The sequence below is a fragment of the Emydura macquarii genome, unplaced genomic scaffold (assembly GCF_026122565.2).
Source record: "Emydura macquarii macquarii isolate MOO-44397 ecotype Brisbane River unplaced genomic scaffold, CSIRO-AGI_Emac_v2 contig_3517, whole genome shotgun sequence".
In the NCBI taxonomy this organism is placed as follows: Eukaryota; Metazoa; Chordata; order Testudines; family Chelidae; genus Emydura; species Emydura macquarii.
Window position 1 is genome coordinate 7513287 of NW_027133654.1, and position 23013 is coordinate 7536299.

The 23013-nt window shown below is 44.2% G+C and overlaps 1 long non-coding RNA gene across 1 annotated transcript; it reads right to left on the reverse strand.

Annotated features, from left to right (window-relative positions):
• Positions 1-12381: 12381 nt before the first annotated feature.
• LOC137145250 (uncharacterized) lies at positions 12382-17473 on the reverse strand. Its single transcript, XR_010917619.1, has 3 exons — positions 17369-17473; positions 15720-15814; positions 12382-12513 (listed from the first exon to the last, which is right to left on the reverse strand). It is a non-coding gene; the product is annotated as an uncharacterized lncRNA (long non-coding RNA).
• Between the last annotated feature and the right edge of the window lie 5540 nt (positions 17474-23013).

Here is a 23013-nt window from a genome sequence, read left to right on the forward strand (position 1 = left end):
CTACAGCAGTAGTTCTCAACCTATTTACCAATGTGGGCTGCATATGCAGCTCTCTGTGTGTTATGTGGGCTGAATCCACATAATATATATACTATTTGTATGGCCATGAGGATGCCACGTAAGCCGCAGCTGTGTGCGGATTGGGCTGCAGAACCACTGCATTATACAATTGTATGCTACGATTTTGCCTGTTCACAAAGATGTTTTTTCTTAGTGGCAAAGAGGAGACAATGCACTAATAATTTAGATCCCTGAATATCAAATTGGGCATGAAGCTGTTTGAACCAACATGAAGTCAACAACCTGACCAGTTTTAAGGAGGAGCCTGATAAATTTGCAAACAGATTTTTCTGATCGGGGTTGCCTGCGATAGGAGGAGATGGAACTCCATGACTCAGGGGCTCCCTTCCAGTTCTATATCCCTAACAATTAAGGAAACAAAACATTGCAAAAACCCAATATTTCCCTTTTGGAGGTCACAACAGTGTGATAGTGTAGTAACAGGTACAGAACTGCCACAACCTCTTCACTAGTGGTTCCTGGTCCCTACTAATTCCCTGCTTCAGGGTTGCCCTTGTATAGGAAATTTTCCTCCAGGTTGCCTTTCTGAAGCTGGCATTTTAAATTTGGCAGGGATTAACTGCTACGGCCCTAAAGTGGCTCATTTTGCAACAGACGATTGGAATTTATTTGATTTCGCTCTGTGATTTTTCCCCTTTACTACACGTACTAACCTTTTCTTGTTTGGGAAAGGCTTCAGTACTTTCTCACCCTTGGATGGAACATCTTTCAGGGAGGAAGGCACAAGTCTTGGACCAACTTGTGCCACCATGCAGTCTTCGGTTGTAGGGTGATACTTAAAGTGCATCAGGAGAGATAGGCATCTTTCCCAGGGTCACCTGATGGAGAGCACTGTGGTTAAGACCGAGGCCTGAGAGTCTGGAGTTCTAGATTCTATTTCCACCTCTCATACATATTGACTTGTCTGATCTTGGACAAAGTACTTCACCTGTGTGTGCCTCAGTTTCTCTCACCTGTGACATGGGGCTAATACTTCCCTACCTTGTCGGTGTGTTTTCGAGGCATAATATATGTTTAAGTGCCCCGAGACCTTTAGACGGAAGACATTCTAGAACTGTATAGTGTTGTTGTTACTTTTTTATACAAAATCACAAGTGACCAAGCTGTACACAAGTATGCACCTGACACACTGTCTCCTTCTTCCTCGTACTTCAGTCCAGACACAAAAGGTTTTGCTCACTCAGAAAATGCACTGATTGATTGTGGTTCAATACCCACACCCAAATTAAACTTTCCCACTTGTTTCAGTGGGCATTTTAGCTGCCTAAACTTTTCTTGCTGAGGCCTCCCAAGACTGCTTTTGGCTAGAGACAGGTATACAAATGTGAGCTGCTAGTAACGGATTTCTTTAGACTACCACTTTTAACTTTGTGCATGATTTTCAATAACCTAAGCACACAATAATAAGAGCATACAGTATGTACCTCTTGATTCTGTGTCTAAGAGAAATGTGTGCATCTAAAGAAACCTATTATTAGCATGTCATATTCTATTTATGCAGTAACATCTAAGAGATTTTCTAAGCTGCTTATTTTCTCTTGCTGAACAGTAACGCTTTTGCTGGATCAAAGGGGCAAATCTGCTCCCTAGATCCAGCCTGTCTTGCAGTTGGTTGCTGGTGAAATCCTGGGAAGGCTCTTTTGTCCCTTAGCCATGGGAGCTTCTTCAGCTTTAGGGTGGCATAACCTCTGATCCCAATGCTCTCTTTCTGCCTTCATTCTTTCTTTCCCTACTGCTGCCCTCCATGCTGGGAGCTGCCACGGAGCTGGCTTTTTGTGTATCAGTGAGTGAGTGATAGCCCTCAAGTGTGCCTAGCTTAGAGAGAGTAGGGGACAAGCTATTGCTATTAACTAAGAGAGTTGGCCTTTAGCTCAGGTAGAGGTTGGTGTTCTTAATCTCAAGGCCTAAGGTTCTAGTCACCTCTGCCTATGTGATTCTATAATAGTGCATGCAAGAGAAGGGTGGGTTATACTCCCAGCATGCAAAGGGGTAGTGTATCTGTGAGCTCCCTCACTCCTACATGCAGATCAATGATGGCCAAGAGAAGTCATTACAGGTGCTACTTCTTCCCTGGCACACTGTAGTAATATTTAAAGCTATCTTCTGCCATCAGATACGTATGCATGACTTCTGAGGGCAGAATCCTACTCAGGGCACTTTTCATCTTCAAAAGTACTTAATTAAATGTTCTTTCCTTCCTTCCTGCTAACAAGGTTTATTAAGCTGAATGTCTTTATCTTTGGGCAACTCTGAGCAATCAAAGTAATAATTTTCCTGCTAAATTTAATAGTGAAGACCTGAAAAGGAGCCGGGACTGATAGGAAGAGGGGAAAGCAAATAAAGCTGTGCTGAGAAAAGAGGGGCACAAAAGTCACTGAGCCAATTTCACTCCCCTTAATCTTGCAATCATCCTCTGTTGCTTCCATCTGGAGACTTTGCATCCTATATTTCTTGCCCCTCCTCTGCACCCGTACACACACAAACACATGCAGAAAAAAACCTAGGTCACATATGACCTTGACAAGGGGAGAGAACAGAGTTTAGTCAAACACTAGTTATAGGACTCAACATAGGGGTGGCTGGGTGACATTCAAAGGCCTGTGATGTGCAGGAGGTCAGCCAAGGCACTCTGATGGTCCCTTAATCTCTATGAATCTATGAAATGAACAGATTCTTAAACAACATAATTGAAAATCAGTCCCGCTGTGAAGGCCAGATTCAAGGTTCAGGTTTCATCTACAAGAGTATGTGGTTCATCTACCTCTGCCATAATTAAGGCTGATAGAAAATTTTCCATTTTTTAAAAAGTGGAATGAATATTTTTGTGAGAACACTTTCATTTAATTTGAAATGTTTTGGTTTTTCAACTAAACCCCCTCCACCAAATGAAAAAAAAAAAAAAACTTCTGTTTTCACATTTGATTTTTTTTTTTGTTTGGAAAAAAAAATTATAGGAACTCTTTGGGGAAAACCATAAAAGAATTCAAAATTTCCAGCGGAAAAATAATACCCTTGTCAATCAACCCTGACCTAGAGGATCCATCTCTAGAAATGAGAGAGCAATTCTGTCTCCATACACATGGTATCCTTTGTGTAGAGGCAGCTGCTGACTAGCTGTGGACTGGAGGGTGTGTATGTATGTAATGTTCTTTAGGGAAAGGGGGTTGTGGAGGGAAGAGGTGTACTTGTGCACTGGGAACTGGACAGAGTTCATCAACTGCAATATGAATAGGCCAATAAGAAACCATAGATTGTAGCTACCTTCAGTCACTAATTAAGCAGAGCCCCATTTTTCCAGGGTGAAATCCACCCTGTGCAGAGGGGCCAGCAAGAGGCCTTTGCATCCTTTAAATCACATCCTGGGCTGTGCACAAGAATGGATTTCACCCCTGCAGCAGGATACCAGTAACTAAATGGGAGTTACTCATACCCTGCAGCAGGAGAAAAGGGTCTCATGGCTTGGAGTGAAATGAGGATCTAGGGACGCAAGACTCCATAGCCCTTTCTCAACACTCTGTACTATCCAGTTACCCAGAATTGTCCTTGTAAACCTGTGCACATAAAACAGCGAGGAGCACACAATATGCGCTGTCATTCTTCTGTGTTTTCAGACATGACAATACATATCCACCAAGTTATTTCAGGGGCTGAACTGGAAATCAATTTGTTCCTCTAAGATATTCATAAAATGAAGCTCTCTGAGGCCTTGACCACATGGTGCAGTAATGTGCACTATAGGAGTGTAATTTCTAGAGTGCACTAGGGCATTGCACATTAATTGGTCCACGCAGACTCTACGGGCACTCAATAAAAGTGCCCTAGGGTGTTTTACTGTAGTGCTGCTTGAAACAGCCTGATTTTCAGTAGCACTGAGCTCCCACACTCATGTCCTGAAGGTCGCTTGGCATGTTTGGCACTATGTATAGTTACATCCGACCTTCCTTGTGCCAACTTGAGTTTCTATTGGATAGAGTATTTTTTACTTCCTGTCCTAAGCATTGCTGTTGTTCATCTGCCACTTTCTACCCCAAAATGTGGCAGCTGTGTTTGTTTGTTTACTGGCAAGAGAAGTTGTTGGAGGCCCAGTACAATCTGAGTTGCTTGACCACTGTCCTACGGGCCACTGTCCTACAGCCAAGTTGCTTGCTTGGCTATTCTGATCCCTGTAGCATGACATCTTCCTGTTGGCAGAAACTGAATAACCTTATAGATGTCTCAGTTTCTGCATAGCACGGCACATAATAAGACAAAATACAGATACTGTATTTCTTGCAGCTGCACATAGATAACGGTGATGGGAACAAGTTATTCTTGAATGTCTGGGGGTACACTGTTTTATTGCCAAGGGGCATATTTTTACTTTGCCCCTCCTATCACCAGATGTTGTTTTGATGACCCCAATTATCATAGTGAGAATGGAATGTAGTCAAGGGTGGAAACCCAAGGTAGGTAATTAGCATATATGATAATGAGAAAGAGATAATTAGGTGAAGGTTGTTTATGGAAGGGTATAAGTAGTCATCCTTTAGACAAAGGGGGGTGGTCCATTAACACCTGACTCCACGGGGGGTGCTGCCAGTTGGACCAGAGGATCCACTGACTCCCTGGCAGGGCCCCTGAAGAAAGCCGTTCCTGTATACAGCCTTCTGAGTAACTGCTTAGCTCTCCAGGCTTAGTGAGTATGATATATTGTAGTTAATTTTAGGCTTTGTATCTAACTAGTATATTTATAGAAAACCTTGCACATTAAACCTTATTGATCTGCAAATCGGGCGTACCGTGTCTTGCTGGTATCCACACTGATCACAAAGTGTCCAGAATCAACAGAAGTGATTTCTGATTGGTAGGATTTCTGTAATGTTCTTTAGGATGTTTTGAGGGATGAAAAATGCTATAGAAATGCAAGTTATTATCATTATTGCAGAGGACAAGCAAAGCTTCAGATCAATAGTTACTATTTAAAATGGGCTGTAACTGTATCCATTAATCACGTCTAGATGTTTGTCAGTTTTGTGAATTAGATCAGTATCTAACACCATGGTAGGGAAAGCCAGACCTCATATCTTTCTCTTGGAGACGCAGAGTATTGAGCAATTTAGCCTGCTCTAAGTGTTCCTAGACTTTTTACCCTCTCTTTCAACGATCTTTTTCTGAATTCACTTCACTGTCTGATTCCACCGACAGCAGTTTCCTGGGGCCTCCCATGACAGCATGACCATCAGAAATCCTGCAACATGTCGTCTGATCACTGCTTTTACTTTACGCACCATCTGCCTGCAGCCATGCTGCTGCACTGAACTTTTCACTCCCCCTGTTTTTACATGACATTTCTACGGCAATGTAATCAGTAGCAGATTAGGTAGGATCAAGCAGATGGGCTGATCTGAGTCACAGAGGCCAAAATAGACCCCAATCTTTCTGCGGAGACCCATCTGAACCTCCCAGAAACGAGTAATTTTGATGCCATGTGCTTGCGGCTGATCCAGGTCCTGTTTAATGTTAAGCTGCAGTGGCAATTTTATTGTACAACACTCTGCTCCCGCTGTCCCAGTGACTCACTAATGGAAAATGACCCAGACTTTAGAAGCCACTGTGTGCTGTATCAATTGTCTCTCGAGGTCTGTGGATCATTGATGAGGCTAATATGATCATACGCAGATCAGAGAGGTTTATCAATGGAACCAGATTTATTTGGCTATTTTTAGAAAAGCTTCTCATTTTGTGTCGTCAGCCAATTGCTAATGCAACTGTCAGATATCAGCTAGCTGCCTCAGTGTCCCCACCAATCAGTTAGTCAGACAACCTAATGGTATCATTTTGTGGAAGGAATTGGTGATGCCCCAATTGACTGCTCGTGTGAATTGAGGTGGTCAGATCCCATGGTGAGGGGTTTGGTATAAAAACCTTACGCCTTGGTCCTGTCATGAGCTTCATGCAGGTGGACGTTGGCACTTGTGTAACACCACCCCCCTGAGTAAGTCATCTGCAGCAGGGCTTGAACCTGTGACCTCTGGATCTAAAAGCATAAGGAACTACCACCAGAGCAAAGACAAACCCTTTTGTCAGCTCATTGCCACAGCAGACTCATCAACTTTTCTGTGTGGCCCAGCCACTAAGGCCAGCATGCCACACAGAGCAAGCATGGGGAACATCCGTGTAGGTTACACTTGTGTGGAGCCCAGTGATTTCAGTGGGGGCACTGTAGTAGTGTTCTGCCCCTTTAAATGTCTGCAGAGGTAGGGGGCAGCAAGTGCTGGCCTAAGGAGAAGCCCAGCAGGCAGGTGTTGGGAACCAGCTGATCCAGCTAAGCAGCTGCTAATGATTGGCTCTGACTCCTAGCTGGGAGAGAGAAGTGAGGACCCAGGTCTCTAAGGGGGAGAGTAGTGGCCAGCTAGGGCAAACAAACACACAATTCCATGAGGTGCTATCAGAAGGCTGTAATGAGGTAGGTAGTCTCCCTGAGGGCTAAGGGAAGGCTGTGACCCTCTAGTTACTGGGGAGTAGAGGACCCTGCAGTATCAGTCCAGGTCCACTCTATCCCTATTGTTACTTTTCCATCTGTCTTGTGTGCTGGAAGAACAAGAGAGCCTGTGGAGACATTGGTCATGGCTGATTCTTTTGTCCCCAAGCTGGTGGACAGCCTCAGCTCTGTTTTAGCCATCTATACAGGCTCTTCATCCTGCCGCTGAAGGAAGTGGGATCTGTGTTCTGAAATAAAGACCTTTTGCATTTAATTTCTCTGGGCTGCGGTATTGGTGACAAAGGTGGCTATTTGTCTAATAACATAAAATACTACAGCATTGGGACTGAATAGCTAGCTTTGTTTAGGGGAGGAGCTGTACTGGAGCAGCAGGGTTACTGCAAATCAGGCCTGAGGAATTGTGTCAGAACACATCAGTATCTAGCATGAGAGGGAGACCGATTAGATGAGATATTGGACAAGTGCTTCAATTGGACTCCAGGTTCCCTGAGGTAGGAGATCAAGGACTCTCTGGAAAAGCCCCTTATGCCCAGGGAGAGCTTGCCAGAATACCCTGTCACAGACTGATTCTCTCTCCATGCAAAAATACTCATGTGGAGGGATTTCTGGGTTAAGGCTCTCTTCTGTGCATGCAACTCATAGGGGGAGGCAACCATCTCAGTGGTGCTTTTCTACCCGTGTACAAGGCCTGCATATTGGGCAGGCTAGGAGCAAGGCATGGGGGCTAGTGCTCTGTGCTTTACGGTTGTGGCAGCCAGCAGCGAATCTGCACAAGAGGTAATATAGACCCAGGGTGTATTATCTTTTGTAGGGTCCCCTTAATGCTGCAGGAGCTCCCCTTTCATGGGGGTTCTAGGTGTAGCTACTGTCTGCACTGCCATGGGGCTGGGAGAGTAGTACACGGCCCATTCCTCTAGTGGATACCAGAGTGCTGCAGGGCTTGAGGGCCAACCCCTGCTTCTTCATGGGTCACGTCCCACATGCCCCATGGAAGCATTTTGAAAAAAACTCATCTCTTGCCTTGCTCCCTCCTGCAAGTTCCAACAAATAATAAACAATATTGCTGACCACGTCCGGCAAGAATGGGCACCAGTGGAAACAGGACAAATCATATTTTGGTGGGAGAATTGAGGATTCTTTATAACTGAAGTGCTAATATTGTCCTCAGACACATAACGAAGTCAGTCCCTGCCTGGATGAGTGAAGAGTATGAAGGAGGAGAAGTTTAATGCACATCAAATAATGCACTGCTTTTACTAGGCTGTTTTTAGAGGGGTAAAGGCAGGCAGATGATCTGGAAAATGTCACAGGGTAATTTTTTTTAAAGAGAGAATCCATTTCAAACGCACACTCGGGAGTGAGGAGTGAGAGTTCTAGTCTAGGCTCTGGCTCAGAGTTCCTCTGTAAGCTGGGGCAAAACAGACCAGCTCCCTGTACCTCGGTTTTCTCCTGTTGTAAAAATGGAGACATTTACCTACTCCCCTAGAAAAGGATGAGCAATGACTCCGTGGGTTACTTCCTACCACTTCCCTGCCTCTCCAGAGGCATGGTAAAGGCCCACAATGAATCCCCTCAGAAGGGGGTCAGGGGGTTCCCTTCCCCACTCACACACAGATGTTTTGCTATCTCTTCTGGGGTGGTTAGCAGCTCTGAATTGAGGTCAATTTCTGGGTGATGTGGGGCCCCTACTGGAGTCCTGCAGGAGCTCTCAGGGTGAGTTTGCTCCCTTTCGCTGACTGCCTTGAGTGAGTTGTGCTGCACCCTTTTAATCTCACCTCCACTGACAGGACACCCCGCAGGTACAGCTGGGTGGGGCCTCCACTTATCAAAGCTGTTCCTTAACCCTCTGTTCCCAAGTGTGGGGTTCGTACATCCAATTAAACCCCAGGAAAGAGATGTAGTAGAAAGACACCAGTCTCCTGGATCCCATTCCCCATAGCAGTGAGAAATAATGTTTGAGTCCAGGATCAACTTTCCAAACATTGTCGATCAAACCTGAACTTCTCCAGGCTCACTTATCCTGCATTACCCTGTCACCATACTGGCTGAATTAGGGATGGTGGTAATTGCATTGTGTGCTCCTAAGCTTCTTTGGAGGGGTTGGTGGAGGCTTATTAGGAGAGGGAAAGTCGGGTGGGGATTATCAGGATCCGGTCTGTCCAAAAAAGGAAATTCCTGAAAAAGGGGGGGGGGGAAGGGAAGGTCTTGGACAGCTGACAGCAAACCTCTCCAGACTGACTGGGATATTGAGTCGGCAGATGGACTAACATTACCTGGGCTTGTGCCAACAAGTCAGATTGATTTTAAAGCTGAAGCACCCACTGCCTGGGAAAGAAAGCCAGTAGTCCATTGAATACGAGCACTTCCTGGCAGCCGTTCAAGGACTAGTTGCTACACAACTTGTTCTCTCTGCAAACCCATCCATGATGGGGAGCATTGGTGACTGTGGGTAGGAAATATGACCATGCGGGACTACATACTAGTAGAAGGCTCCGTTTTGTGTGGACGGCTGCATGGAAAATGTCTGATTTATAAATGAAACTAGGAACGCATAACTTGCAAGAGTTACTCTACCAGACCAGAATGATCGGCCATTTAGTCTAACTTCCTGTCTCCCATAGTGGCAAGTGTTGGATGTTTCAAATGAAGGTACAAATCCCCCTGCAATCCAACTAACCAGTATTATTCCAGAGGGAATAAGCCTGACTTCTGTCCCGTGACTTCAGCTGTGCCTCAGATCTATGTTTGAATGCTTTCATAGTGAGAGCATGTGGGGCCACATGAATCTGATGTGTAACTATAATGATGCTAATACCATTTACACTAGAGAGGAGTTTTGAAAGATATGCTGCTACATATCTTTAGTTCCCCCCCCACCCATATTTCCTTTTCTACAGAAACAGTGTGTGCCAGAATGGCTTGTTCCCTTCCTGGATTTTTTCTCAAAATGAATGAAAACCCCACTGTCTATGAAATGTTCAGGTACATACTCCTGATTAGAAAACCACCAAATAATAAAAATACTTATTCTTCGTATATGTTCAATAAAAGTGTTTTCACAGCACTTATTCCATCATAATATATCCCAATGGCCCATCTAATTTATGATGGCAATTCCATAGTCATTCTTCTTAATCTCCCATTATATATAATTTGGCTCTCTTTTAAGCATATGGTATACATTTTTATTGCATGCATGGGAAAGAGACACAGACTCAGACATTGAACTAGTGCCAGCTCAACATCTTGAATTGCCCCTTGAACATAAGCTTATATAAAAGTGAATCAGTTTTTTAGGCTGATTGTACAACATGTGCAGTTGTGATTAGAGTCTGCATTTAAGGCTTGGCTGCCAAAAAGACCTCAGCACTGACAGACTTAAAAACTATTTCAAAGGAAGATTCAAACAAACCTGGGACTGGCGAGCAGATCTGCACAATTTACATACAGACACAAGTAAATACATTTCCTCTGCACCCCATCGTATCATTCCAAAGGGCAGCATACACATTCATAATTTGCAATGTAAATACTGCCTCCTCCTCAGTCCTCAGGGCTGGAAAGTGAAATATCTGAACCAAAAGGACAAAAGTGATTCTACAAACTTGACAAAAATGCATCATCAGCAAACAAAATATGAGGGTATGGCCGGGAGAGAGGTGCAGATGGATGACGCTTGATTCAGGGTCTCTTCATTGTCAGGAAAGGTCCCAGTGTTTCCTGATTTGTGCTGCAGCACCTGATCAGCCTGTTTGCATTTAGGGTGATTTGGGTAAAATGAGAACCAAACCAAGCCTTCACTCAACCCCAAAACTCAATTTTGTTTGACTGTTTGTTTAACTTTACAGTAGTTCCAGCCTGAGAACCTGACCTGCAGGGATTGGAGTTAGATTTCCAGCTTTAAGGTTAAATAAAACTCTTATGTGACCTGCTTATCTAAGGCAAGCCTGGTTCTGGCGATTGGGAGGTAGCTCCTCTCACTGCTGGGTCATCAGTTCAAATCTGACCCACATATGTAGAGTGACTTCATTACCATCCAATTGCTGTTCAGTGGCCTATATGAAATGAACGTGGTCATCTCAGTTTACTTCTTAGGGGGACAGTGTTTGTCCATGTCAGAAGAGGCAACAGGCCAGATCAGACATGGTTAAGCATTCACTAATGCAGTGTGTAACCTAGCCTTATCCAACCAGTGTGGTATCCTGCTGCTGCCGCCTCAGTTTCTCCTTCTTGGGCTTCTCCAAAACCGCCCATAGCCATTGCATGCCTTTCTTGGGGTCTGGTTTATTAAATCATTATAGTTTTGATTTAAGTTGGCATCTGAACAAGTCTTTTCTCCACATCAGCCTCTTCAACCCCTAGCTGGGCTCAACATCTCTTTCCAAAAGCCACATCATCCTGCCTGGAGTTTCCTCAAGCCTCTTCCTCTTAAGGCTTTTGCTCCTCACTTTACTGCAGGTAGCTCTGCCAGACCTTTCCCTCTGGTTGGCATGGAGAGAGATTGCTCCTGCCAGGCCTTTTCATCTGGCTGGTGTGGAAAGCTCCTTTCCTGTTCCTCTGATCCTGTATCCTCTATGGAATTTCTGCAGGTCTCTCTCCCCAGTTGTCTTTGTATCAGGACCTCAAGCTCCAGTCCTCGCTTAATTCTCTGTGTCACACTGAGAAGATGAGCTCTGTCAGGCTTACTCTAGACTTTTCCGAAGATACCTCCCCAGGTCTTTCTCTCTCTGGTGAAGTGGGCACTGGCTTATAGCCCAATAGGCCACCCTCATGTGATGCCTGATCACCTGACCCAATCATCAGTCCAAACCCATTACTTGGGACCAGATTCTATAAAGGGCCAGCCCACCCTGTAATTGGGTGCAAACACAGCTAAATCAAATGGAGGTCTCAATTCACCATTGTCTCACTCTGTTTTTATGCCAGTGTAACACCTTGAATTGAAATTATATTGGTGTCAAACTGGAGTAACACAGTGGTGTATTGGGCCTTCCATTTGCTTTGGTAGTGCTTGCGCCGCTAGTGTTTGCTTTCAATGCATGAGTTGACTGGTAGGAATGATCACAGAAACACCACATTTTGTCTTCACGGAAGCAAATTTTGAATTTGAAAGTGCAATGAATACCTGCCTCAGAAGCCTGATCCCAAATGTTACTCCTCTAGTTGGAGGACAGAAACTTATTAAGGGCAGGCTCTGATCTTAGTAACACCAGTGTAAAACTGGAGTCATGCTGCTGAAGTTACTCTGGATTTACAGCAGCGTAACTAAGATCAGAATCTGGCACAAGTGATCAGTCAAAACTAATTGACATGGTCAGAATCTGAAATGTCAATAACTTGCACTGATGGGCTCATGAACAATCTGCAGGCTAGGAATTATTTGCAGAAAATATTCAGTGATTAATTTCAAGTTTCAGATAAATTGAGACATTCATAAGCTACTTGCAGACAACTTGCAAATAGAAAGAGGCTAAAAAATCATGAAAATAAATTATCTGCCATGAATTATTCACTCAGCTCCCAGCATGACAAATGGCTCCTTCGTTGCTAGTCTCAGTAAAGAGATCAAGGAATTTAATAGAGTTTAGAGATAGAACTATGGTTTTACCCCTAGAGATGCACCTTCAAACCAGACTAGCAGCAGATAGGTGATGTGGCATCAGGAGGCTTACACTGCCTATGCTCTATCTGTTTTGTGGCTAATCAGAGGATTTTAGCCAGCAGGGCTGTCAAGCTGGCTGCTTACATGAGGACTAGACTAACACACAGAAAATGTTATGGGTTAGAAAAGGAGAGACATTAAGGTTGGTTGTAAGCATGTTGTATTACTGAATTTATTTTGGGAGGGGAGATGGAAGAACATTCAGCACCTTCTGGCAGGCTACTTCCTTGCAAAGCTCTGAATCTGTCTGCCTTCCCCGCCACAGGCTGAGTGTGTAGTACAGCGCAAGCTACGAAGGGATAAAATGGTGAAAAAGGAAATGTAGTATAAAGGAGCAAGGGAATCCGACTTCAGAGTGTTCATGCACAAATATCAACACACTTGGATTCCTTCCTTTACTACAGTTAGTTGCTTTCTGAAAATAGGTCTTTCTTTATAAGGGATGGGGCATCAGGAGTGAAATGACAACTGATGGCCTGACAACATTTGAAAGAAAGATGACGGTCATTGGAGGACACTGATATGTGACTTGGTTAATCTAGTAAAATCTATATCCAAGCTGAGTATATTCTGGGAAGAAAGCTGCCTTGATTAAAGACATGGAGCCTGATTCGCCATTACTTTACTTCAATTTTACACCAGTGGAATTCCAGGCATGCTAAAACTGGAGTAACATTGTGGTGAATGAGGCTCTTTGGCTGAACATTTTTATCTAATGAAAACAATTTAACTCATTCCTGGTTGAAAAAACATTAGGAATTGAATGGTCAGGGAATTCAATTATGCAGTGTCTAATGACACTGTCAATTTGTTGGCTATTTTTTCATGAAAGGTCATTGGGTTAAATTGGAAGGGATGTGTACAGCAGTGTAAGCAATCCACCTAGATACTGGCATGGTCCCATCGCCTTAATATCTGAGCACCTCACAACCATTATTAGATTTTCTCTATGGTATGGAAGAATTACCCCCCTTTTAGAGATGGGGAGCTGAGGCACAGGGGTGATGAAATGACTTGTCCAAGATCACAGAGGGAAATTGAAAACCAAATTCAAATCTCCAGAGACCCATTCCAGTGCCTGATCCACTAGATCAGTGGTTCCCAGCCTTTTTGGCTCGAAGGCCACAGATATCATTTTTACAACCCTGAAGGGCCACCAGTCTCTGCCCCGTGGCCGCCCCCCTCCGTCCCCGCAGCCAGACAGGAGGAGTTGAGAGGAGGCTGCCTTCTCGCTGATCTCCCATCCCCCTGGCTGCAGTAGGGAAACCGCACGCATCCTGTAACCCTGTGCGCTCTATCTGGGTGCCTAGGCAGTAGCTCCCTTGTGCAGTCAGTGGGAGGGGAGCGGTGGGTCACTTTGAAGACCCCGCGGGCCACTTTTGGGACCGCAGGCCCCGGGTTGGGAATCACTGCATGAGACCATCCTTCTTACCCCTCAGTAAGTGGGGATACATAGGAATAAGGGAGTCTAAAGGAGCCTAAGTGGGTGTAATTCAAATGCCAAACAGCTGGAGAAAGGTGTAACAGGAACAGCAGATTGCCAAAGGGTGTAAACTAAAGTACATGCCACCCTACTGTAACTTAATCATCCCTCTGCTGTGTAAGTTACACCACTATAGACTCATTAACATTCCTGTAAAACCAACTCGCCAACATGATACTCACACCAGCTTACATGCATGCCACCTCTGACTTCGACCCATTGCTTCTAAGGTTCCACATCATGGCACAATAGAGACCTTCTACTACAGGGACCAACTTCTGTCCCGGGCCGGGTGTGTTTGAAATTGCTGGGAACTGGGCATGCGCATCCAGGGTATTGTTTGCATGGAAGGGAGAGACCTTTTGAGTCTCAGAGAAAGCTGTCAGGCTCAATCAGACTGGGGCTATGAGAGCCAGGTCATGTAGAGGAAAAAGTAAGTTTGATTTCTTTTTTATAAACCTCTATTTTTCTCAAGATCATAGGTGTACAGCAGACTGAGAACATGTCCATCTCAATCCGCCTATGTTTAAATTTGTTTCATTTCCCTCTGCTTTGTCTTATTGCTGCCCATTGTCTAAAAATAAATCTTTTTATCACACACAAGATGGTTAACTCCAAACAATACCAAATTATTTCCACATCACTATAAGGCCTTAGCAAGCCTTTAGCGCAAAGCTGAGAAGACTAAGGGACACATTTATTTTTGTTCTGGTGCGGGGAGGAGGACAGAGAAAGGTGGGTTGTGCCTCCTCTGTTCAGGGACTGGGTCAGTTCCTGATGCAGACCAGAGCAACTAGAAAGGGGCTATTAAATTGGGTACGCATTAGAGTAGCCTATGGGCCAATGAAGGGCCTCGCTCTTCTCCAGCCCACTGCCTATATCCAGTCTTCTTAAAAGACCATCCCACTCTACGACACTGATAGAAGTCAGTGGGAATTGAGGCAACTTAGGACGTTGATGAAAGTGAATCTTGCAGGGTTAGGCCCAATGGGAGGAAAATAGCATATGATATGTTCTAAAGTTAGGAAATTGTTAGGGTGTGTGTGGGGGAGGGGGGGCACCAGGTATCTCTTCCTGGCATGGAAAGGACATAATGCGCCAAAGTGTCTTCCATTTATAATGGCTATGATCTTATGTCAGTGTGGAAGGAGCATAATTACTACCTGAGCAATGCTTTAAGGACCAACACAAAGACAATAATAGCTGGGGGGGGGGGAGAGGGTGTCAGAACTCTATCTTCGCTTCTGAACGCCTCTTCCCTTCACGTGAAGCCAGTGGTACTCAAATTTGGTAGCAGATTTCATAGTGCTGCAGCTGATGAATAAGGGGCGGGGATTACTTACTGGAGGCTCAAAACTGCCTCGTGACTCCCCCATTGTTGGCACAGGGGTCTGCTCAGTTACCGCATGTTTCATTTGAAATACATTTGCTTGCTGCCAGCAGCTTTGCAGTCTTAGTCTCAGACTTGCATTGCCATAGAAACAATCTTTCACCTCCCTCTGTTCGTAGTGCATTTCGTTAAAGGATCTTTCTTCTTTACTTATCCACTTCATCTTTTCATTTGCTACCTCTCTCCTCATTATGTTGTTCCAATTCCCTTGCCTTCTATCTTGCTCCACTATAGCTAAATATTTACTCCGTAATTCTACTCAACTCACAGCCTCTGCCTGTGTGGCTGTAAAAATCCTATAATGATAGACCTTAGCTAGGAAATCAGGCCAAATAAGTATGTGTATATGTGTGCATGCACACATGCGGGACAGGAGGTGATGTTATGATAGGCTGGAATCAGAACATCTTGACGGTTATCGGACCAATTTTAACTCATACTGGACAGAGGCGTAGCCAGAATGGATTTTTTGGCAGGGCGGTGGTTGACATGGGTTGGCACAAGCCTTACGTCACAAGCGTTTTACAGAGGCTGATAAAAATGTGGGATGAATTGCTTAAAATCTGATTGCATGGGCCTGCCATGGCCCACCCAAACCCACCCGTAGCTACACCCATGGTACCTGATGAATAAGGAATGGGACTGTTTTAACAGACGAGGTGGTGTGGAATTGTGAGGAATTTCTTATCTGGTTCACTTCATCTTCTCTCCAAATAACTAGAAGACAACAGAAAATGATCCTTGGCACTGTGGACAAATGGAGTCACTTCAGGGCCAGTCACTCAGCTGGTGATTTTTATTTATTGTGTGGTTGTTGCCACTGTCTGCTTTTAGAAGCTACACTTTACATTTAAAAAAAAAATAATGGAGAAGTCTGTAGCCCTTATGATTGCAAATGTGACTTTCAAATCTTACTAGAGCTTTTCCAGACCACCAGGGTTGAGTTTTCAAACTTGGGTGCTTAATGGTAATAATTAGCCTTTGCCAAGAACCCAGTTTTTTTACTTAGACACTCTGGCCCTCAGGGAGCTCTCAGTTTAAGAGTCCTGGCCTGAACTACCCTCCCAAAGTATTGGAAACCAACCTTAAGGGTGCATGGCTCTGCCTTGTGCCTCCCTCTGAGTTCAGTTAGTTAGCCTCCTTCCTCTTCCATTCATTTGCCCCGCTAAGATTCTAGATTCGTGTGCATGTGTGTGCACTTAAAGAATGATTAAAAGTCCTGTTCTCACCATCTGCCTTTTAGACTTTTCCAGTTAGCGGGAGGTACCCACAAAGAAACAAGGAAAGAAAGCAGAAGGGGGGAAAAAAAAAACCTGAACAAAAGCTGGTATCTTCATCATCCCATTCTCCTTGCGGGGAGCCTGCAATACTGCATTTCTTTCCCTCCCCCAATCTGGCACCATCTGCACTTGAGTCCCACTTTAATAATGATACCTGCCTCTTATGTAGTACTTTTCATCCATAGATCTCAAAGTGCTTTACAAAGGAAGTCCGTATCATCTTCATTTTACAGATGGGGAAACTGAGGCACAGAGCCAGGCAGTGACTTGTCCAAAGTCATCCAGCAGGCCAGTCACAGAACCAGGAACAGAATTCAGATTTACTGAATCCCAATCCAGTGCTCTATCTGGTAGGCAATACTGCCTCTCTAGACACTTTCAAGAGGGAATCTCCCAGTGGCAAATTGGCATTGCGGGCTTCTTTTGTATCACTAGATCCCAGAGGACCTCCCATAGCATTTGTGATCATTTCCTCAGGTCTTTATTTCTGTAGTGCAGTGGGCAGGAGAATGGAGGACAGCCAGCTTGGAAGTGGACCTGACTTTTCTCTGTTGCTGGCTTGGAACCCAATGTTGGGTTCTAGGGCAGAGGATTGATATTATTGGAATGCCCTTCTGGGTTAACTCTTCAGTAGAGCCCACTGCTGATGTTGGCTTTCCCTTCAGTAGAAGATTGTTTAATGACAGATTCAAAACATTCTGTAAGGCTAGGTAATAAAACTACTACAGGTGGCACTGGGACTGGGGTGGGGTAGAAAATCTCAAGATGCCACAGGCTTGCTTAGCATGGGTGACACCAGAATGGATAAAGATCTGATTTTTAACAACAACAACAAAAATTCAGAATAACAATGAAAATGTTTGTTTCTTTATGGATCAGAAGGAAGTGACAAAGGGCACAAATCCAATTCTTTCCTCTTTGCAGATCACCTTTAAATCATCCATTGATGAAAGAAAATCAAGTAGGACTATAATAGGTGGGTGGCACTTACCATGGTTCTTTTGATGTTGAAACACCTTCCATCCTGAGGAATGTGTTTAGGAGAGTTTCAGACTTCTTGTTTTGTACAGTGATTCTGGGCTTCCGTTCATTTTTCCCTTGAAGCAGCCAGGCACCAAAATCTGTTTATAGTACATAGCTATTAAGATCAACAGTAATACTAATGGCATACAGCAGTCTTTGTTTTTTCTAAAGGAATTTCTACCATAGATGAATCTCAGTCCTGTCAGATTAAGTAAACAGTGACCAGGTCTAGCCATCCATCAATACGAATCAACCTCCCCATAAACACAGTGCTGGAACACCTCCTGGGGATTAGGAGGAATTATTCTAGTCTGGTTTGTCTTTTTCTGATATCAGACATAAGTATAGTGGGATCACTAGTTTCTTCAATATTGTGGAAACTCCACAATATAACTTTGATGTCATCAAGTCACCCATTATCCCTTTCTTTGGCTCTTTCCACTCATCTTATTCTCTTTTTCATGCCTTCTGCAATGGCGTCCCATATACCTGGAATTCCTTTCCTATTGTAATGTATTGGGCTGGCTTCACGTGTATAAATGATATTACTCCTTGCAGGTGGCTGTCATAAAGTGACTCTGTTAGTATCTGGGGTGCCTCACTGTCTGGCCTGAGCTCTTAACCACAAACACACACCAGGTTGTCACGCTTTCACCACATGGGTGTTTATTCTTCACTTACATAGTATACCCAGAAAGTATTGCAAGCTTGCATCAGAAACTGCCACACAACTGTCTCTCCCCCAGCCCAGGCTCATCCTCCACTCCCTTGCTTCCTGTTCCTTCCACTTATATTCTCCCTATTATTGAGTCAATTGTTTCAGTAGCCCAGCAATTGCCACCCAAGTGTCAGTCAGTCAGTAATCCCGAGTAGAAACTGGTTAATTGGCTTCAATTAAGCTTGCACTCTCCCCAGTGCTGCAGCAAATTCCTCCGTGTAGCAGGCTGCTAGTAACAATGTGGTGCTTTGTCACTGTGACCCACACAGACAGTAAGGGATCTGCAGCTCTTAGCAGGTACAGGACTGCCCAAGTGGTAGCAGCCTGTTTCTGAACTGAAGGACAGGGGGTCTGGTTTTCTTTAAAAGGAGACAGTGGCCCGGTGTAGACTTGTTCTTATTAGAGACTGTCTGCAGTAATGAAAGAACTGGAGGAAGCCAGAAACATTTTGAAGAGTGAGAACAAATCTGTGCTAGCACTAAACTTTGAACACACTCTCCAGCTTATGTAGAGCAAGAGAAGCCTTGAGCTGTGCTGTCAGGTCAATATTTCCCCAGTAGGGCCTGTCAAGGGATAAACTCCAGGAGACAGATTTTCCCTTTTATAACTCCATTGGAAGTCAGTGGGTGAGGCAAGATATGAATCTCACCCCAGGTGTTTTCTGTGTTTTTAAAATCTAGACTCTCTATTATCAAAGCTCAGGGGGCCAGCTCAGTTGTGCTGAATCCATATAATATTGCAGCACCCCTTCAATTGCTATGGATATTTTTCTGTGATTAAGCTTTTTCCCCTCTGGAGGCTTAATTATACAAAAACTGGTTGTATGAAGGATTTAATAAAAGACTTAAAACAAACTATGCATCTCAGTAGCACCGAGAGAACCATCAGCACATACTGATTATCATCATTATTGAGAGCATCCTGGACTGTGCCGGCAGCGTAAAGGGACGTAAAGTGGACGTGACTGTAATTTACTCCCACTTTAGGGCTCCTTCCCATTGTCAGAGTAGTGTAAAGGAGTCTTAGGGTAAATGAGAATCAGGCTCAATGTGACGAGTGACCAGCACTATATAGAGGACAGAAGTTTCATCCATCACTGCTAAGATTGCTAGTAGCTTTCTACATCTCCACAGCAATTAGGATTAAGGTCTATAAAAGAGTACATGCAGTCACTATGGCCCACTTAGTAGCTCTCTTGCCTGCTGGCCAGAAGGTTGAGAGCAGAATCCAACCCCAGTGTTTGGGTTCCTACCCAAGCCTAACACTCCAGTGCAGCTGTACAGGTGGCTGTCCTTTCAGAGGTGCCAGCCTTTGGATGCTAGATTGAACAGAAGTCCGTCTTGCCCATCTCTGTTGGCCGCCTAGGCGGCACACGGCACTTCTTGAGAAGAGTAGGGAATTACACAAGTCTCCAGATGAATAGTCTCCAGGTTCCATTGACCAAGCCATTGTAGGAGCTATCGCTCAATGCATAATGGCTACTCCCACCTATACAGTCAGTACACTGCTACAGGACTGATCCTGTAAGATCTTACTACTGGATGAAGTGGTCGCTTCCATGAGTAGTTTCAATGGATCAAATTCTGCTCTCATTTATACTTGTGTATATCTGGAGTAGATCCCTTGAAGACAGTAGCTGTCCTCTGAATTTATATCTGTGTAGGTAAGCAGAATTTCTTCCATGGAGAACATTCAGGGTGGTAAGCATTGTGATACGTAGTAAGTGGTTGTAGGATCAGGGGCTTGCTCAGGACCAGGTGAAGTGCTCTGTGATACCTCAAGTAAGAAAGCTGCTACAGAAAACCAACTTGCTAAAGGCTGATGTTTCATTAAAAAGCAAAAAGTGAATGTCCACAGAAGTCAGCACTTCCCCCAAATGCTCAGCTGTTAATTAAAAAGACTTGTACACAACATCATTTTGTTATAGCCATTGTTTTAAAGATGACTCTTCCACACTGGAAAGACCTTAATAATTAGAATGTAATCTTCTTCTCATTGCATTTTCTTTGCGGTCAGTTTAAAAAGGGTGATAAAAATAGGTTAAAAATTTCATTGACACATCTATCAGAAAATGGTTACAGATTTGCATATCGTTTGGGGTTAAAAAGCACTCCAAATGAAATGTTAAGAAAACTACTGCAGATGAGCACACATCCCTCCCCCACTCACACATAAACCACCAAAATGTCTAACCCCGTGGCGGTACTGCTAATGTATAATCTGTATGAATACAGCGCATGGTTTGATCAATATTTGAACAAAGCTGATACTGACTCTCACCTATGCCTGTGTAGTTCTATTGCCTTCAGCAGGATTACTCCCCGTTTATAGGATAATGAGAAGATAATTAGGCCCACAATCTCTGCAGTATATTTGTGTATCTGTACTATATAAGAACCAAAATGTACTCAATAAAATACATAATTAGGAAGTTAATCACTGCTTGGATGCTCCCAGAGCTCTCTGGTACAAGGCAATTTATCTTTACAAAGATTCATACGTCTCTATTCTGTTTCCTTCTCTTTTTCATCTCACAGGACCATATCAGTGCTTCTATTCTTTCCGAGTGTGTGTCTGGGAAGGTGTAGTTTCCACTATGGCTGTATTATGTACACATGCATTGTATTGCTTTTACTATAAATTCTTTTATAATAGGTGTGGGGTTTTTTTTTATCATCTAGGACAAAATTCTTCCTCAAATGCAGAGTCTGAACAGCTGTGCTGCGTTCTGGGGAGTTCCTCCAGGTCTAAGGCAGGAAAAGTCTTCCAACCCAATTGGAGCTGTTCTTTTGTGTCTGCTATTCTAGCCTTTGGTTTGGAGTAGTTTCTGTACCATTTACATTTCCTTTCCTCTGCTGGGTGGAGGAAATGACTGGTGAATCCACACACTGGTGGATCCACTGACCCTACTCCCAAATCCTTGCTGTGCACAGTGACCAATGAGTCCTCTTGGAGCTGTCCCTCTCTGTGAAGAGCAGAGCCACCCCACTGGTTTTGGCCTTCTCTGATTGCAGAAGAAGAAGGAAGAGTTTAACAGGAGTTCACTCACTCGCCAACTATTTGAACTGTAATAATGTGTCACAAACCAAGAGAGAATGTGGTCTCCTTTTTATAGCAGGGACTCTTAGCTTCAAGACTCCTAAATTCCATTCCCAGCTCTTCCATTCACTTACTTTGTGACCTTTGGCATGTCACTTGACCACTCTGTTCCTCGATTCACCTTTCTGTAAAATGGGGAATAATAACATCTACCTTGCAGGACTGAATATTGGTAGACCACTTGGAGATCCTCGGTGCTGCCCTACCACATATTTAAGTATTTGTGTAAATGAAGTTGGAATAACCATTTCAAAAGAAAGCATTAGCAAATGCTTTTACTGTCATGTCTTTGATTGCTGATTCTTGTCTGACATGGAATAAATGGAACTGCATGCTGTGTTGAATGGCACACGTTGAATTCTCTAGTCTGCTTGGGGAGGGGAGAGAAAAAATGAGTTGGCAGCAGTTACTGGAAGCTGAGGTTGACACAGAATACCACTATGCTATGTGTAAAATATTTAATCCCCCAGAGTGAAACAGTACAATGAGGCTGCCATTGACCCGGGTAACCATAGTGAATATTGCATAAAGGGCCCTCTCTTCTTGTCATTATAAATAAAATCTGTGATTCTTCACCATGAAATTTGAATCTTGATTGCAGCAGTTTAACAAAAGCATTGACCTAAGGGTTCTGCTGCTTTATGTGAGCCCCCGGGTCATCTGAAACAGATGTCTTTGCAGACAACTGTCTTTAAATGTGCAGGACCTGAGCTCCAGTACTTTTTTCCTCTGGCAGGAAGTGAGTACCTGCACCAATATGGAATTGAAAACTTTGGTGCCAGAAAAATGATGCAATGATTTAAAAAGGGAAACAAAGCAATAGGAACTCTACTCAGAAAGGAAGAAGAAGAAAGGAAAGCGTTAACTTTGGGTGTGTCCACACTGCATTGTAAACCTGGGTTTACAACTGCTGGACTGGGTTCCCTCAGCTGTGCTAATGCATCCATACTGCACTGCGCAGACCTTCTGACTTGGGTCTGTGGCTTGAGCTGCATCCACCTTGCAAAATGACGGGACTTGGACCTAAATCTCAGTGGGATTCAAGCTCTGACCCACCCCTGGCAGGGTCTTAGGACCCGGGTTCCAGCTGACCTGAGTCAGACTGATTTGTGTGTAAATGGAAGGGGGGCTTGGGCTGAAACCTGAGTTAGAGCCCAGGTTTAGTGTGCAGTGTAGACATATCTTTAGGGTATGTCTACCCTGCAATTAGACACTCCCGGCTGGCCCATACTAGGCAACTTGGGCTCATGGGGTTGGAGCTAAGGAGCTGTCTAATCACAGTGTAGGCATTTGGGCTCAGGGTTCTGGGACCCTCCCAAGCCCGAATGTCTACACCACAACTAAACAGCCCCTTAGTCCAATGTCCATGAGCCTCAGTCAGCTAGCACGAAACTTCTGTGGGTTTTTAATTGCAGTGTAAACATACCTTTCGAGGCCCCATGGGACTAATTCTCATTGCTGGCTACTGTTTTACAGTATGTTCTCCTGGACTGCTCCATACGTGTGAATTGTATGGCTTTGCATTGTGTGAATTTCTTCTTGTGGTGGGATGTCCAGGTATTTTGGTGCCCCCAGAGTATGTCCAAAAGTCCTGCCACTCCCTGCTCCAGTGGTGTCTCTAGGAGAAAACCCCACTGAGCCAGATAGTGATTTGGAGTTCCATGGGTGACTTTCCAGCAGGGTTCAGAGGCCACTCAAGGAGCTATTACCAACTGGGAGATCATTAGATGGAAGTTGAGCATATTTAGGCTCAACACCCTAAAGAAGGGGTGGTGCTCTCAGAAGTAAGAGAGGAT